Source organism: Emydura macquarii, unplaced genomic scaffold (genome assembly GCF_026122565.2).
Source record: "Emydura macquarii macquarii isolate MOO-44397 ecotype Brisbane River unplaced genomic scaffold, CSIRO-AGI_Emac_v2 contig_1477, whole genome shotgun sequence".
Lineage (NCBI taxonomy): Eukaryota > Metazoa > Chordata > Testudines > Chelidae > Emydura > Emydura macquarii.
Genome location: NW_027131614.1, coordinates 10,646,388 through 10,659,679, shown reverse-complemented (window position 1 = coordinate 10,659,679; position 13,292 = coordinate 10,646,388).

Sequence of the window (13,292 nt, the reverse complement as noted above, 5' to 3'; positions counted from 1 at the left end):
AGCATAAACTCTGACAGTATTGATGGTACAATTGTGGTGTGAACATGAAGGGAAGAAACAATGGAGTCCAGGCAAGGATCCTTGTGCTGAATCCAAGAGCTTTCTTTGTGCCTTGTGGCTGCCATTCCCTCAGCCTGGTTGTGTCAGGTGCAGCGTCATCTTCTTTAGATTCAGTATCTCTCTTTGGAGTACTACAAAGGATAGATGTCCTGTTTGCAGCATCAACTATCAGATGGAAGATCATCACAGACAATGTTACAAATCTGACTGTGAAGTCGGTAAGTGACAGTTGCTGAGAGAGATGCAGTGACAGCATAAGGCCAGTGAGGTACCAAGTGACTGAGGTTTACGATGCCCTGATGGAACTGGTCCAGTCGAGCACAGCCGAGGTCAGAATCCGACACAAGGCGCAAAGCCTGGCAAACCAGATCATGGACTTCAAATTTCTGGTCTCAGTTGTGGTTTGGCATGATATCTTGTTTCAAGTAAACATTGTAAGCAAGGCATGACAAACTCAGTTGATGACATTGCAACCATTACTACTTTGAGGAGAAGCTTCCTTGATTTCCTTGTGGCCTACAGAGACAATGGACTTGAAGATGCGATAACTGCCGCCAAAGAAATGTTGGGAAACTTAGGAGTTGAGCCGGTCTTCAAGGAAACTTGTATTTATCAGAAGAAAAGACAGTTTGGTTACGAGGGCAGAGATGAGGTGATAGGAAGCTCGGAAGAAAAATTTCAAGAGGGAGTTTTTTTGCTCGCTTGTTGACACTGCTCGAGTGTCCATTGAAGAAAGGTCCAGACAAATGAAGCAAAACAAAAAGATGTAGGGGGTTTTGTCTGACCGTAGTAAGGAAAATACCCTTAAACAATTGTACAGACCTTCACCGGATGCTGACAGATGGGGGATGTTTGGACGTAAATGATAAATACCTTTATGTCGAACTGGACAACATCCTTCTCATTTTGCCACACAGGAAGCACTTTCCACTCCAAGTCTCCAGTTCATTCATGATGCAGAGTTGAAGGACACTTTTCCTAATGTGTGGATAGCTCTGAAGATTCTGCTCACGCTGGCAGACTCACAGTTGCCAGTGGGGAACGCGGCGTTTTGAAGCTCATTAAAACATATCTTCGATCAATGATGGCCAATGGGAGACTGTCACGGCTTGCTGTTTTATTGCTTGAAAATGCCATTGGCCAGACTTTGGATCTCTCTGATGCTATGCTTCAGTTCATGAAGGCAAAGGCAAGAAAAACGATCTTTTGAACTAAAGTAGCATTAAACTAGCATTAACATTCTAAAGCTGTCACCTACTGTAACACTATTTAATACTGGTCCACCCAATGTTGGTGCACAATTCAATTTCTTGATGTTAGTACATTTCAGTTACTCTTAAAATTAAAAAGTTTCTATAAGCTTAGAGGAAATGAATTATTTTTATTTGCTTATACATGGCATGAATAAATACAGATTTACAGATTCTAGCGTGCAAATTTATCATCATATATGATAGCAACAAATCATGCATGCAAATCATGCATTAAAGTCGTGAAATGGGCTACAAATGCAATAAAAAAATAAGGGTATTCTAAAGTTTAACAAATGGAAGCAGGCTGCCCGAAGATGCTCCTTGCCTGGGGTGCTATTTGGTCTAGGGCTGGCCCTGGCTGCATCTGAAAAGTTGCAGGCAGAAAAAGCAAGGAGAATGGGTTAATGCCACTTTAAAAGTCATGCCCAAAATGCAGTTTTATTTTCAGAGAGCTTCAATCCATCTTAAACGTTGCCAGGCTAGAATTTGGTATTTTGTGGTTAAGAATTCTCCCTGTTTCACTGTCAGCTGTTTACATGTGATGAGATCTGCCAAATATTTTATATGTATGTAATCAGAGCTTTTTGGATCAGTCCCCGAATGCAGTCTCTTCCCACCTTCAAGATTCATACTTTATGAAGCAAGCTAATTTTACGCGCACCATAGGCCTAAATCCTTTTTATATTTAACACAATGGGAGTTTTCCCATTAATATTAATATTAATGTGAGCAGTATCAGGCACTAGGCCATGATTGATGTATGGTGACCATTTGGCTCTTGATTGGATATATAGCACTAGGAGATATACATCCCAATCATCTCTTGCATTCTTGTTTGCCAGAACCCAAACTAATTGATCATCGGTTCATGATGAGTGGGCTCTCTCTTTTCTTTTCTTTTGTGCTGGGGAGGGTGGCAGGAGGATTTAGTTTTGGAAGAGATCTGGGACAATTTCAGTCTTTGTTCTTTATTTGAGCTAATCAATTTTATTTATTACAGTGTCTTTTTGTAAAGATTGTACATGTGCCTAGAGCATTGCATGGACATGTTTTAACAAAATGAAATAAAATAATAAAATGTAAATAAAATAAAAACAGTCATTCTACCAACACTATAGTTAAGGATGAATCATCAGCACTGTGCATAGAAGTCACCAAGAACAAAAGCATATAAAGCCACTTCTTCACCTTGTTGTCAGATCCCACTCAGTAAATATAGCCCCCTAAATCATATGGACTCTCAGAAGGTTACTGGTCTATGAACTTAGTGCTCTGCTAAAGCAATTAATTTTACTCCTGAATAGAATTTCCAAATCAGGGACCAAATTCAATGTTCAGTCCCCATCCCCCCCGCCGTGCCACAGCATTAAAGTAATTTGTTCACATTCACTGTTTGCAAATATGCCAAGGCCCCAATCCTGGAAGAACCTTGGTAAAGGTGCAGGGCTCTGACCATTCCAAACTGCCAACATGATTGGGGCTTTAGTAAGTTCGGTTTTCAATTTGCGAGCTGATATTGTTGATTCAATAGTAATTAATGTTACAATACTCCGAAATGCGTAGCCCCAAAATTGTGGCAAGAATTTGACACAATCTATGAGTCTTTTTACATTGAGCCTGTCTATTTCTCCCCCCTTCTTTTTTGGCATTCTTCTAGAAACTACATTTTATTGTAGTATTTCTACCCAGAAGAGAGACCTTTAATATTTTATGTGCTTAGTGAAGAAGAAAGGATTGGAAGTTTCTACATCTAAGAAAATGACCAAGTATTGAAACATATGTTGTCGTTCATGGCAGTACTAATGCTCTCAAAAGGCATAATCACTAAATCATAAGAAATGTCTGTTGTTGGGAACATGACTGTTAGGAACAGAAGCTGACTTCACAAGGAACCTGCCAGCAGATGGCAGTACACCTACACCTAACTCTGTAAAACAAACACTGTGCACACAAAAGAAATGGATACTTCAGTGAGGTCACATGCCATTTCAGAGAAACCTGATAGTTTTAGCGTACTAGGAGCCCATTTAACATTATCTCTCAGCTATTATCTCATCTCTATATTTTATCTGACAGTTTTCTAACTCAGCATTTTATATACATGCACTACACCATCCGAAAGGTCAAGCATTGCTACAAGTGTGCGTTACTAGCTTGCTTCATGTTTGAGAAGTTTGAGTGAACCATGTCAGCTTTTAATAGAAGATTTTGTTTAATACGTCCTACAGTGACCTTGATGGTGCTATTTGCTGCCTCTACCTGTATTTTTTTATTTTGATTGAGTATTCATCACAGCCAATATCCATGGTCAATTAATCTAAACATCGGAGTATGGTTGCCTTTAGTCAGTAGGCATGCTATTTTTTTAACATCACATTTATTATTTTCATAAGCTATTAAAATTAGCTTGTACCAATCAACTCCTAGCCAAATGGGGTATGTTTTTTTTTTTTTTAGGAATGTGTACAGATGTTTATGAACAGTCACACTACGTGGAAATAAATACACATCATAAATGTGAATCACTTTCTATATTTCTTATATCTGATGTAGCAGCTTTTTCTGATATTTGGTAATAGTCATACCTTTTACAGAAAATTTTTTCAAAGGCAACCAGTGATTTTGTTGCTCAAATCAAGACACCTTAAAAGAACCTGATTGAGGTGCTCAATGTTTTTAGAAAATCAGGCCTCTTTAAGGGATCTCAAATTGGGTACCCAAAAGTGCTGGTCACTTGAAAATGATGATGTATCTCCACACAGCTGCCACGGGAGCTGAATTCACCATTAAAAATAAAGTTTCCAAATTGTTATCTGAATTATTTTGGCCTTGAAAGCAGTCACGATGAGGCTTTCACATGAGATTACAGCCAGGCCAAGAGTAGGAGTTTGGGTCTTTGGTTTTAACAAACCTCACAAGACTTTGGGTTCCGGTTCAGTCTGGATAACCATCTAACTAGAAAAGGACCCGAGACACAAAGTTCAAATCTGTATTCAGATCCAAATTTCTCAAAAGTCAAAGGGGGAGAAGTTATTTGGACATATTTTTTAATTCACCCCAGGTTAAAGAGGGGACTAACTATGAAGTTCAGATATGCATCCAAACTTTGGGCCTTTCTCCACTTTCAATTATTTGGATGTTTATCTGAAACTTATCCAACCCATCGAAAGTTTTTGAGTCTGCAATATTGGGCTGGAAATCTCACAAACAACTTTTCTTGCAGTATTTTGGCATTTCCAGTTGTGAACAGAAATTCTGGAAGAAAAAATGTGTCCAAACTTTTAAGAATCTCAGTAAAGATTTAATTTAGGGGTTGTCCTTCGAAAATGGAAAAGGTAGAGGGATGTATGTAGCAGTGGTAGTGGCAGTAGCAGCAGCAATGATAAAATGAAATTGTTCTTATTTTACATGAACTGATTTTACGAGGTTGTCACAAACTTGCCTGACCCCCTGGGTGTCTTGCCAGGTAAGCTCACCTAATTTTCAGTAGTTCAATTATCTAACTCAATATGGCTGCCTTACATGACATAAAATAAATCAAAAGTCTCTCACTGACCGAAACAAAAACTGCAGTCAGAATTAGCCTCTGGCCAGGCCTAGTTTCTTGGGCTAAGGTAGATGGAGGACTCTCCTTCCCCTCTCCCTGCTTAACCCAGAACTGCCATCTGATAGAAGCATCCAGCCATTTTCATCTGGCATGCTGAGCCCTGATTGGCCTCTGCCTGCTCCTAGCCCTTCTAGCTGCTGGAGGACTAAGTCTCACTGTTTCCACCAGCACCTGACCATGGGAGGCTTTTCTAGGCAATGCCTGGAGGTCCAAACTCCCTGCTATTTTTCTCCTAAAGGGACTCTTCCAAGGGCAGGGTGCACCAAGGCAGCAGGGTCTCCAGCATGGAGCAGCGAATACCTGATACACCCTGTCACAGAAGAGCAATGATATGACACTGCTAATATACACAAATACATTGTTAATAAGTAGATTTATGCCCTCTTCTCTTCAACTTATTTCTTTCTATTTTTCAAACAAGGACTGTCTTGTCTTACAGAATTCAGGAATTACTGTTTGTTACTATTTGCCTATATTTTGAAACTCTCCAGGTCCTTTGAATTAAGTTCTCTAACTTCAATGAGATATTAATCTTCTCATAATTTAGTACCATCTGCATTTTTAATTAATGAACCATTTATACCTTTCCCCACTCAAGAATAAAGTTATTAAGCAAAACCAAATATAACACCTGAGTGAAGTCTTGACACGGGCCCAATTTTTACCTACCTGATGATTTGATATTTATTATTACCTTATGCAATACAGCACACCACCAATTTTCAGTCTTGAGGTAATGCTCATGCTTGAATCAGAAAGATTTTTGAAGTAAGATTTCACATGGTACTACTCAAAATGGGTACCCTCATGGCCCCACACTATGCCAACATTTTTATGGCTGACTTAGAACAATGCTTCCTCAACTCTCATCCCAAAGTGCCCCTCCTCTACCTATGCTGCATTGATGACATTTTCATCATTTGGACCCACGGAAAAGAGTCCCTCAAAGAATTCCCCTGGGATTTCAACAATTTTCACTCCATCATCAACCTTAGCCTAGACCAGTCCACACAAGAAATCCACTTCCTGGACACTACAGTGCAAATAAGTGATGGCCACATAAACACCACCTTATACTGAAAACCCACCAACTGCTATACGTACCTACATGCCTCCAGCTTCCACTGAGGACGCATCACACAATCTACAGCCAAGCCCTAAGATACAACCACATTTGCTCCAATCCCTTCGACAGAGACAAACACTTACAAGATCTCTATCAAGCATTCTTAAAACTACAATACCCACCTAGGGAAATAAAGAAACAAATTGACAAAGCCACATGAGTACCCAGAAGTCACCTACTACAGGATAGACCCAAGAAGGAAAACAACATAATGCCACTGGCAATCATCTACAGCCCCCAGCTAAAACCTCTCCAACACATCATCAAGGATCTACAACCTATCCTGGAAACAAACTCTCACTCTCACAAATCTTGGGAGGCAGGCCAGTCCTTGCTTACAGACAGTCCCCCAACCTGAAGCAAATACTCACCAGCAACTGCACCACCCATACAACAGAAGCACTGACCCAGGAATGTGTCCTTGCAAAAAACCCCGTTGCCAACTTTGCCCGCATATCTACTCAAGTGACACCATCATAGATCCTAACCGCACCAGCCACACCATCAGGAGCTCATTCACCTGCACATCTACTAATGTAATATATGCCATCATGTGCCAGCAGTGCCCTTCCTCCATGTACATTGGTCAAACCGGACTGTCTCTACGCAAAAGAATAAATGGACACAAATCAGACATCAAGAATGGTAATATCCAAAAACCAGTAGGAGAGCACTTCAATCTCTCTGGACACTCAGTAACTTGAAAGTTGACATACTTCAACAAAAAAACTTCAAAAACAAACTCCAGTGTGAAACTGCAGAGCTGGAACTCATATGCAAACTTGACACTATCAGACTAGGTCTGAATAGAGACTGGGAGTGGCTAGCCCACTACAAAAAATAATGTTCCCTCTTTTGGCATTCACACCTTCTCATCAACTGTTTTGAATGGGACTCATCCAACCTGATTGAATTACCTCATTAACACTTGCCTCCTCACTGTGATGTAACACCCATCCTTGCATGTGTCTATATATCTACCTAACTGAAGTTTCCATTTCATGCATTTGACAAAATGGGCTTCTGCCCAAGAAAGCTTATGCCCAAATAAATTTGTTAGTCTTTAAGGTGCCACAGAACTCTCATTGTTTTAATTTGTCTGTATTTATTATGAACTTAGTCTCCTTACTGTTCATGAGACCACTACCCTGGGCTCTGATTCTGCAGTGGGAACTGTGTAAGGGAGCCCTTACATATTTCATACTCTGGAATATTGGTATAGAAGGGTTGAGCTTGTTCAGGAAGGATAGGCAAGATAAAGTCTGCATTACGCATCAAGAATACATACACTTGTTCTGAGGTCCAGAAGGAGATGAGAGGCAGACCAGTTGAAAATCTCAGGGTAAAGATAAAGGGGTTAAAAATTAGGGGTGATGTCATGGTAGCAGTTTATTACAGACTTCCAAATCAAGAAGAGGAGATAGATGAGGCATTTCTAGAACAAATAAAAGACATATCTAAAACACAAGAACTGGTAGTAATGTGGGACTTTAACTACTTGGATAGCTGTTGGGAAAGTAATACACAAAACACATTTCCAAAATGTTTTTCGAATGTACTGGGGATAACTTTTTGTTTCAGAAAGTAGAGGAAGTAACTAGGGGGATAGCCATATTAGACTTGATTCTGAACAACAGGGAGGAATTGGTAGTGAATTTGAAGGTGGAATGAGATTTGTGTGAAAGTGATCATGAAATGATAGATTTCATTATTCTGAGGAAAGAAAGGAGTGAAAGCATCAGAATATGGTGTATTCTACCAAAAAAGTAGACAAACTCAGAGAACTGGTAGATAAGGTTCCATGGGAAGAAAATCTAAAGGGAAAAAAAAAAGAGTTCAAGAGAGCTGGCAGTTTCTTAAGGAGACACTATTACAGGCACAACTGCAAACTATCCCAATGCGAAGAAAAGACAGGAAGGATAGTAAAAGGCCAACATGGCTCCCCTAGGACTCTTTAATGACCTGAAATCAAACATGAATCCTACAAAAAGTGGACACATGAACAAACTGAGTACAGAAGAATAGCATAAGCATGTAGGGGAAAAAAAATCAGAAATGCTAAGGTACAAAATAAGTTACACCTAGGATATGTATACGTTGACAGTGGCAAATTCGCCACCAGCAGATCAATCTATATAGATCGACTGAGTGGAAGTGAAGACCTGCTCATTTGATCTGGAAATCGATCTATTAAAACCACCTCCAGAAAAAGCATAGTGCTGCATCGACAGATATGCATTTCCTGTTGGCACAGCGCAGTGGAGTCGATGCGCTAAACGGAAGTTACAAAATTGATGTAGCTTGTGTAACTTGTGTAACTTTGTGTAGCTTGTGTAACTCCCATCGACTGCTGCTGAATTTCGCCAGCAGTATAGACCAAACCTTAGAAAGAGACTTAAAATGCAATGAGGAGAGGTTTTTTAAATACATTAGGAGCAAGAGAAAGGTGAAGGAAAATTTAGGTCATCTACTTAGCGGGGAAGGAAAGCTAATAACTTTTGATACCAAGAATTCTGAGGTGTTTATTGTTAATTTTGCATCAATCTTCACTAAAAAGATTAATGGTGACCAGATACTCAGCACATAATATTAATGTTAATATTAACGACAAGGGGAAGGAGTGCAAGCCAAAACAGGGAAAGACTAGGTTAAAGAATATTTAGACTACTTGTGTGTATTCAAGTTGGCAGGGCCCAATGAAATTCATTCTAGGATACCTTAAGGAACTAGCTGAAGCAATCTCAGAATCATTAGGAATTATCTTTAAGAACTCATTGAAGTCGTGACTGGAGAAGAGCAACCATAGTATGTGTCTTTAATAAGGGGAACAAGGAGGACCCAGGGAATTACAGACCAATGAGCTTAACTTCAATGCCTGGAAAGATACTAGAAGAAATTATTAAACAATCAATTTGTAAACACCTAGAGGATAACAGGATTATAAGGAACAGCCAGTATGTATTCGTCAAGAACAAATTATGCCAAACCAACCTCCTTTGACAGGGATACTGTCCTGATGTAAGACGGGAAGCAGTAGACATGATATATCTTGATTTCATTAAGGCTTTTGACACAGTCCCATATGACATTGTCATAAGCAAACTAGAGAAATGCAGTCAGATGAAATTACTATATAGCAGATGCACAAGTAGTTAAAAGACCATATTCGAAGAGTAGATGTCAATGATTTGCTTTCAAACTAGGAGAGTGTATCTAGTGGGATCCCACAAGGGTCAATCCTGTGTCTGGTACTATTCAATATTTTCATTAATGACTGAGATAATAGAATGGAGAATATGCTTATAAAATTTGCAGATGACACCAAGCTGGGTGGGGTGGCAAGCGTTTTGGAGGACAGGATTAGAATTCAAAATTGGAGAATTGGTCTGAATTCAAGATGAAATTCAATAAGGATAAGTGCAAAGTACTATGCTAAGGAAGGAAAACCCAAATGCACAACTACACAATGGGGATAACTGGTTAGGTAGTAGTACTGCTGAAAAGGATCGGGGGTTAGAGTGGATCACAAATTGATTATGAATCAAGATGATTCAGTTGCGAAAAAAACCAATAAAATTCTGGGATGTATTAACAGGAGTGAATGTAAGAGAAGGGAGGACAAGAAGTAATGGGCTTAATCTTCAGCAAGGTAGATTTAGATTAGATATTAGGAAAAACTTTCTAACTATAAGGATAGTTAAATAATGGAATAGGCTTCCAAGGGAAGTTGTGGAATCCCCATCATTGTATATTTTCAAGAACAGATTGGACAAACACTTGTCAGGGATGGTCTAGGTTTACTTGGTCCTGCCTCAACACAGGGGGCTGGACTTGATGACTTCTTGAGGTCCCTTCCAGCCCTACATTTCTATGATTTTATATTTGTGGTGCTTTGTTGGAATCAATGGGACTCCAGGCTGAATCAAACATTTAAAACACTAGCGCCTAGGCATTTGTGCATTTTCCTCACTTAATATTTATTCCATCATTTAGGGCTAAATATTCAAAACTGGTGTCCTATATTGTGCTAATGAAACCTGTATGTGTAGCAGTTGTGTGTGCAAAACTGCATTTGGGCTCACAAAGTGAGTAACGGTATAGGCAAATGGCACTTATGTTCACAATGATTAGTCAATTATCAGGTTTCCTTGCCTGTACGAATGTGGATTTTGCGTGCACAACCAGTGTACACAGCTTAGGAGAACAATTCTAAAAAAGTATTCCAGAATTAGGCCTTATATTACACATGATTTTGGCACAGAAATTTCAGTAAATTTCATGGCAGATGTGCAGGAGAAAAATGATAAGTCACAGAAAGGTCATCAAATAATGTAGTGTTTGCTACATCAACATATACAAGAGTATAGTGGTGGGGCTGAAAGGTGAGGCTCAGGGGCTGGCGGTTTTGGTGAGCGAGCTCAATCTGCACTTACCTCACAGTGACAGTTCCTGTACCACAGGGCCACAACTCCACTCAGGTTTGATCCATCTGCCCCTATGTAGATGGAGACGGAGGGGTGGATGGGCCAAACCTGAGTGGCACTCCCACCCTGTACAACAGGTCACAACATCACTCAGTTTGGGGGCTAATCAAATGTGGTTTTACAGCCATTTCCAAAATTTCTCTGACTTTATTCCAATTTCCATCACCATTGTGACCTCTGTGACAAAATAGTAGCCATATATGTGACCAATAGGCTATACACTGAATTTTTCAAGTCAAAATGACGGGTATTTTAGAATCTGGTTATTTAGTATTGTACAGTGGATGCTGAAATGCTTCATGGGCATCCTTTCATGAAAAAAGCCACTCTATGTATCTGCACAGAGTAGTTGAATAACGATTTTGATGAATAAACCGAGTCAGTTAAAGATAACAGATAGAAATGTAAGGGAAAAAAGCCTTCTTGTCTCCTAAAATAAAACAAGTTTCTTTAGATACTTCAGGTTAAAGTGATAGATTCTAACTTAAATGGCTTTTACATTCCAGAACAGGTTGCTTGAAATGATAGTCTTAGAGGAGCTTGACCTGCAACTTGCATGCTGCTATTCCATTGCCAGTCCAGCCCCATAATTCACCAAGGGAGAGTGACAGCTTCACCTATAAAACTATGTCTTCACCTCACTAGAGTTTTCTGGATTAGTCTCCCTGAAAATGCTAACTAAAGCTAGGCATATCATATCACTGTTCAGGACAGCAGCAGTGATGTTTGTGGAACCGTTCACTGTCTCATGGCTAATCTCCAAGATAATTTAGATTAACCTTGAAGGTCTTTGGAAACCACATTCCCCATGATGGACTATCCCTACTATATCAATTTTTGATCTTAAAGGTTTAACCCAAGCTGACATCACAATGTTAGATCAAAAACTTTAAAGAGAACTGTATAAAAATCTTTCCAATTGGACTTATTCTCCTTTTGCTTTAAACAGTTTTAATTCCATGGCAGAAAACAAAATATCTACTGTGAATAATTCTACTCAGAGAAAGCAAGACATCATCTCGTGTTTACCTTTTCACAAAACAGATAACTGTGGCAAATAGATGCTATGTATTAAAGACCTGTTCCTTCTCATATTTGGGACGGTTTTGAAATTGAGTAACGAGGGTGGGAATGGGAGGGTGTGCTTTGTTAGGCGACTAGAGGTACGATCAAAGAAAATCTACAAGCTTGGAAGTGTATCAAAAAATGGGGAGCAAAGCTTCTCTTAACCTGTTGGTGAAGGTATTCATGGCTATAAAATTTTTTAAATATATAGCACCTGCCCAAAGGCCACAAGCTACTTAGAGATACATTAAGAAAAAAAGTAATTTATCCATCAAGTCAACTTGCCCAAGATCCATCCTAAAGCAGGAGAAAAAAAACAAAACCAAACAACACAAAACTAAAAATGAAAACAAAAGCTTTGCATTTAGTCTGGAAAGATGCTAGTCTGCTGTGGTGCAATGGTTTATCAAAGAATGGAGCTTTGCCACAGTAGAACAACAGCATAATATGCATGGGTTTCAAGCACACTTTCCATATCTTGGACATCCAGTGCATCCCAGATTTTCACCAACAACTCACTTTTACTTACTCCCCGAGGCAGATGGGAGTAAGTATGTCACTGTCTAGTTAACTGGTAAATCACTTGATTGCCACCACTACCAATTATACTGACCACCCACCTGGCTTCCTCCCTGATACAAATCATAATAAAAAGAAACAGACAGAGGAAATGCCTGGAAAAAAAGAATCACCAGACAACTACAGCCAGTCTGATACAGACCGCTAGCTACCTCAAACAAACTCAGATCAAATGAACACTAGGACCTCAGCCTCATGATAATCAATACAAAATCCCTGATCAATAAACTATTCACCATCCATGATGTTATTGCTGATGAGTCACCTGACCTGATCTACATCACACAAAGAAGCAGGACCAGTCTTAGTTCATCTCCTCTCTTCATATATTCTATTTACCACAGATTTGCATATTAGAATGCTTTGGTATTAGATTTAATAAATCATTAGACTAATAAATAATAATTAAAATAATAAATAAATAAATTATTTGCGTATTAGCATTCTAACGTATATGCGTATTTTACCACAGGTCCATTTTCACACAGGACGAATTGGGAGGGGGAGTAATCCTTCTGTTGCCTTCTGGGATCAAATACAGGAAAAGTGCACTTGAATCAAAATTATTTAAATATATCCACTTAATCTGTAAGCCCAGAGACAAGACTCACGTAGGTATATGCTAATCCACTCAATTTTGGGGGCAGGGAAGAGTACGACCACTCTCCTTTCCTTTATGGCTAGATGGGAGGGGGGTCTAAAATATTTTTTCTTTTGCAGCTTTGGGTCACAGTGTGAAAAAATTTAAAATTTACTATGGTAATCTGTAAAACCTCACACATCAAAGGATTCCCATGTCTTTGGGATGGACAACAGAGTCAACCCTGCCAGTCTCAATTCCTGGGAAATAAGAGTGAGTAAGCTTGCAAATATATATGATTGGTTATGGAATAATAAAATTTTGAAGGTGAAGAAACCCGGTTGACCATTATACTATTCAATGAACTGTGAGAATTTTTACCTCCATCCTGCATTTCAAGTGCTAGTATCAGTGACGGGGTATAAAAGCAGCTGCAAAGTAATGATGCAAAGAGTCAAATGTCTTATGATTTATATACAAGATAGTAGCTGACATAACATTGTAGCCCATAACTGTCAAAGAGGCACCAGCTTTCTTT